General features: G+C 41.5%; 1 long non-coding RNA gene across 1 annotated transcript in view; it reads right to left on the bottom strand.

Moving 5' to 3' along the window:
• Positions 1 to 1,025: 1,025 nt before the first annotated feature.
• The window catches only part of LOC115013253 (uncharacterized), a 37,401-nt gene continuing 32,426 nt past the window's right edge, over positions 1,026 to 6,000 (bottom strand). The window contains exons 3-4 of the long non-coding RNA XR_003832781.1: positions 4,854 to 4,952; positions 1,026 to 1,701 (exon numbers count right to left, since the gene is read on the bottom strand). This is a non-coding gene — a long non-coding RNA (uncharacterized LOC115013253). The remainder of the gene's footprint in view (positions 1,702 to 4,853; positions 4,953 to 6,000) is intronic.

The raw sequence follows: 6,000 nt of genomic DNA, 5'->3' as shown, positions 1-6,000 counted from the left end.
GTTGGAGCTATTTCAGTACTCCTGAGACACTTTTAGTTGATGTTTCCTTTATTTCGCTAGTTACCTGTAGATGTGACACTGCTGGCTCCAGGGCATCTTTTGTCTCCTCACAAAAGCCACTAGCAGCTGATCAGTGGGCACTCTTGGAATACACACCATCTCACCTGTCACATTGTAACAATCACATCGACAACTTGGTGCAAACATGGTTTGTAAAAACGTACACAGCCATCAGCTTGGATTCCTGTCCCGTACGACCACTGACGTGCGTGTGTGCCTGTGTGGGTGCATGTGTTTGTGTGAGTCTACAGTATATGTTTGTGTCTGTCTGTCTGTCTGGGAGGGGATAGGTGGAAGCCACCTTTCATCTCTCGCTGTGATCAGATATTCTACATGATATGATGATACAGGCCCAATTAAGGGATGGGGTTGTGTGAAAAATGTGATGACAGGGCAAGCGGAAGAGTAGACTGTGATCTGACATCTGAGAAGGATATAAAGACAAGGGAAAGATAGAGAGAAAGGTAGCAAGAGATTGGGTAAGGGTGGGGGAAGATAAGGGGGGACCGAGGACTGAAAGATGGTTGTAGGAAAGAAGAGTGATGCTGGTAAAGGAAATGAAGATGGCGTAAGCGTGAGAAAAATAGTGAGGATGAATGTTAAGTATGACGGGAGCGGGAGAATTAATATGATTAGGAAGGAGAAGGGAAAATGGAGAAGCACATAAAGATGAATGGAGAGTAACGAAAGATGGAAAAGGGAGGAAAATGAGGCTTCTTTCCTACAAGAAACAATTTGTCAAAGATGTTATGGATCCTACTTTTGATCCGTCTCATTGTAGTGTGAATACAATTCTGGGGAAACTTTGACAGCGTTACAGAAGTCAGATCGTTGTGTCTTTCTTTCAAAAACATAAACCTGACAAGCAGCATGGAGAGGAAAATGCAACAAAAGCTGACGTAGAAAAGAAGCATAGAATCAGTCAAATGTTTAATTGTTGTTTTGTATTTCCACGTACAGGAACATTTGATTTGACAGATATACTGTAGTACACCAAAAACAGTACAACATGTGAAATGGAGCTGGTTTTAAACAGGGAGGCTTCTTGGTGCTGTCTGAAGCTATTTCCCCACATTTCGTTAGTCTTTCAGGATAAACTACATCTGTGTCAGGTGCAGGATTTTGATCGGGACGCATGGTGCTTTGATCACCCTGCCAGCTTTTATCAGCACACGTGCTCTTTTCATAACCAAATAGGACCCAATTATGTCAAGCACATTGTTCTTTACCTGGAGTGCCAAAGCACTACACAGAAATAACTCACAGTAGAACATCAGTTAAAGGAAAGAAATGCTTTTATTTAGCTGTCAAAAATATATCAATTTATCAATTTAATACATTAAATATATACAAGTTTCAATGTGAAGAATGTTTTCATCCTATTTTCCTATTAAGTATTCTCCTATTAAAAAAAAAAAAAAAAAAAATATATATATATATATATATATATATTAGTGCAAGGTCACAACATTTTCCAGTTTGGTCAATAATCTCATATAACCAGTCGACAGAAATACTGAAATGAAGAGTACAGTGCAGGTCCAAGTGTTGTAGAGAGTAATGTGAAGCTCCTACAGCTTGTGAGATTCATGAGTGGACGTCTTGAAGCTCCTCTTGAGTTGATTAGAAGAACTCATCTACCTAAAAAAAAAGAGAAATATGACAATGATTAAACAATTCAAAGACATTGCAGAAATCTCAGTTGACCGTTTACCTTATGTTCATATTATTAAATCAAACCACCAAGGCAGGAACCTTTGGCAAATGTTCACCACATCCTTTGTAACACAACATTTTCAACAGAAAAAAAAAAGTGTGAGACTAAATGATCATTCCCAGCCAGAGCGGATCTTACACCAACCTGTTAGTAACAGTTTATCCGCCACAAACACATAACCTCTGTGTGTGCAGTTTGCCACTGCTGAAGCATGAGGGACAGCACTTGTTGTAGAGTTTCATCACATCCCAAAGCAAAATCCTTGAATGAAAGGAGTTCAGTGAGCTGTGAGTTCCCGGTGTACTTGACAGTGACAAAGGCCTCAACAATAGCCGCTGACATTAGTCCCCCTCATATCACGCTGCACTTTCCTCCCATTGTTCCCAGTGCACTTCTCACATGTATTGTCTTACGTGTTATCCTTAGAACCTGATAAGATGCTCGGTGAAGGTTTTTGTAGCTGAGGACACAGGACTGGGAGTGTCTCAGGGTTACAGCTGCTTATTATTCTCTCATAGAGGAGACTGGGAGAATGTAGGGTCTGGGGAACGCCTTATCGGATCCTCTTTACACCCAGCCTAACATGAGTTTCCTGTTCCTCCAGCCCCTTCATCCATTACTCTTGCCATACCTGACACTCTCTTCCTCCAGAAAGACATTATGGTATTACATTTCATCGGAACTATAGAGCTTGTTGACAAGCATGAAAGGTATTCTGGGGCCCAATATGAATGTATAGGCCGTACAGAACAGCTGAGGGTCATTTGAGACAATAGGGATGTCTGACTGGTTCAGTTAAATCTTCAGTGTATGGTGTCATTGTCTGCATCAGACAACAAAGGCAGATCCTATGACTTCAACAGAGGTGTTTCCTAAAGGTTGTCTCTAAATGTAGTTTGTTGATTTATCTTGTCATACACTTCAAATCCCTTGAAAGTCAGTAACTCCCCTTCAGTTTGTTCCAAGAATTCATAAAGCACAAAAGTACTGTTTTGGCCACACTGTCTCCTTCAACAAATTTCTCTAATAATTGGCTGACAGTATAGAACCGTTTGGGATTGGCAGGGGGTCTCTGGACCATCAGCAGCCAAACTCAGCCCAACTGCAAAAGATGAAGGGATGTGGATTCAGACAACTCAAGCACACCACCGAGCCTGCACACAGCACCTCAAGGGCACATACTGCCTTCCTGGCCTGCCTGTTATCTGTGGCAGCTGATCTTAGTCAACGCTACATGTGCCTCTCTCTGCATCCTCCTCATCTTCTCTGCTGACACTGCAGTTCAATGCCTATATATAAGGATGAGGTCCGCAGTGTATGTGTGTGTGTGTGTGTGTGTGTGTGTGTGTATGTGACTCAAACCTGCCTGACATGTAAATGCAACGCTCATGTACTTCTGTCTTACGGTATTTAAGAAAGTTTCAAAGTTGCAAGATGCATTACACAAACTATCTTCTCAAAACAGAATAATGGATGTGAAGTACAAGTAAAGTCATCTTTTACAAACTGGGGCGTGTATTTATAGTCAGCTGGGATAACGTTTCATTAAGGTAGATAGAGCTTAGAGCAACATGTCTGTTATAAATTAATCTTGTTTTTCTTCATATAATTGTCAGGTTGACCCAGTTTGACTTAATCATACTGCTCGTTATTGGAGGTCAAAAATGGTCTGATCCTATTCAATGAAACTGGTGATGCATGCTAATGTCTTAGCCACTATAGGAACAAAAGCCAAAACAACAGGTAAAAAAAAGAGTAAGAGAGTAAACCAAATAATTCCTTCAAGTGTATTTTCAACACATACTGTATTGTAAGTACCACATCTAGGATTTTTTGTCATTCTAACTTTAGGGATTCTTCAATTCCAGCAGAACACAGAGTTTCCCAGACCAGAAAACAACAAACATAGTTACTTGTCATGCTCTCCAACAATGCGCATTAATGTGGAAAAATACAGGTTAATTTTGGGAGTGGTCTCCCCTCATCCACAAAAAAAGGATTTCATGTCAAAGTGTCACTCTGGAAATCGACAAAGGCAGAACGTAGTGCCTGGTGTTGCCCCAAGTCTGATAACAGGGTGGAGGAGTTGTATGCCTTGCTCCCCCTTTGCTAACTACTCCCAGTAGATTTCAGTCAGATGCCTCCACAACTGATGCTTCTGCTGATCTGCAGAGGAAAAGACTCGACTGAAGCCTATCAGGAGTGGTAGAGATACTGATCCAGACTCAGTGCGGGAAAAACATAATGCATACACGGTACAAGGTACAAACATATGCTTGCACTATGTCTACGACTACTTCATTTACATTATGTAATCTAGGACTAAGGTAGGTTTTGACACATACTGCTGCACATGTATATGATAACAAACAGACTGGGGGAAATAAATACACACACACACACACACACACACACACACACACACACACACACACATGTATACACAAATGCACAGACATGAATAAGAAATATACACAAAGATTTGACTGACACACACACACACACACAAACGCATCTCTCTACCATCCTGTTCTATCCCTCTCCTTCTTTCTCGATCTCTGTCCGTGCTTCTGAACCTTAGGGAGACATATTCTTTTTCATCTGTCAGTATGGATGGAAACAGACATGTTCAAAACACACAACAATGGCCTTGCCAGCACAGAGGAGGCTCTATGTTTTGTATGCTTGAAGCACTGCATTATCTCCTAAGTGTCTAGCAACCCCAGTATAGTAAATAATGGATGCCCCTTTTCCTTCTGAAAAAACCCTCTTTCACTTCAGGGACCAGTCATGGTTTACCTGTATAAATGCCCTTTCTGTGCCTTTGGAGAAATGGATAGAACTAAAGGATGTGGGTCAGACGATTTCATTAGCACAGCATTTCTCTGTGTGTCTCCTTCAATCAGCCATTTGACAGATGTAATGTCACTCAACATGTCTAACAGACACATTCTTATAGAATACACTAAGAAAAAGGATGCAGAGACCGCTGATCCATACCAGGGAATTCGTCAAATATAGCCCACATAACGAGATGGCAGAAACTGTAATGCTCGAAAGGAGAGAGCGCAGTCACCTGTGAGATCAGCTGAATTTCCTTGACGTCCTCATTCTGGAGACTCGGGTCATTATGCCATTTGTTTCTGGGTCATGATCTACGAGGTCTCCATCCAACCTAGAAAACACAGGATGGGCAACATGTTTAATGTTTAACATGCTGTAGATGTATATATACACCCTAAAACAAGCACACATACACAGAAGGTATACATTTCATTTTTGGAATGGAATCAGACTTTATGTAATGACGAGAGCCATGTATGACCTTAATGGGTGCTGCTTTTTGACCTACTTGCTTCTCTGTACTTTGTGCAGTTAACTCAAAACACTAAGCAGGATTGGACAGGAATATAGTGTGCAACTAGGAAACTAAGTCTCTTTGGTCTCCCTCCCCCCATGCATTCTGGGGTTACATCGAAAGAGTTTCAGCTATTGTGAATTATTTACTTGATTCACCATGCGGCCCTTTAACCCCTCAGCAAATGCACCAGTGTTAAAAATACACTCCCACAGGATCTGAGTTTGACTCTACATGCATGTGTATGTGACCGTGTGTGTGTGTGGGTTTGGGTGTGCATGTGTGTGGGCAGGGATGTGAATCTAAAAAAAATATAACGGTATATAACCCATGACACATAAGGCACCTCACATTCTCTCTTTTACAGACACACACTCACACACACACAGGAACTCATCAGAGCATCATTATGTGGATACCTTCTGAGTGAGAATCCAGGTTGTCCCAGATGGGATTATTATAACACAGCTTGATCTGTGCGAGAGCTACGAGTGTGATTGTGTGAGTCTGTGTGTGTATGTGTGTGTGTGTGTCAGTGTGTGAGCATGTTTGCTGGAGAGTAAGTGAGTCCTGACCTGCGCTTCATGACCTGAGTGAATGTGAGGGCGCACCTCTCTGTGTCTGTGAAAGTATAAAATATATAGTACAAGTATAAAACTGTGACATGCCCAATCATTAGCAAGAAGGCGCTTTTCTTAACAATTGTGTCAAACGACAGAACTTGGCTTACATTCACTTACAAGAGAGTGTGTATACAGCGGACATATTCATGTTGGGCCTCTGAGTTAAAGTCTGAAATAAAGGTGTCTGTGATACATGGCTGTCTGACAGCAAACTGATTGAGGCTGCAGTGGCTTCCCTGTCT

Source organism: Cottoperca gobio, chromosome 9, assembly GCF_900634415.1.
Source record: "Cottoperca gobio chromosome 9, fCotGob3.1, whole genome shotgun sequence".
NCBI classification, from domain to species: Eukaryota; Metazoa; Chordata; class Actinopteri; order Perciformes; family Bovichtidae; genus Cottoperca; species Cottoperca gobio.
This window is presented reverse-complemented; position numbering and strand designations above follow the sequence as displayed.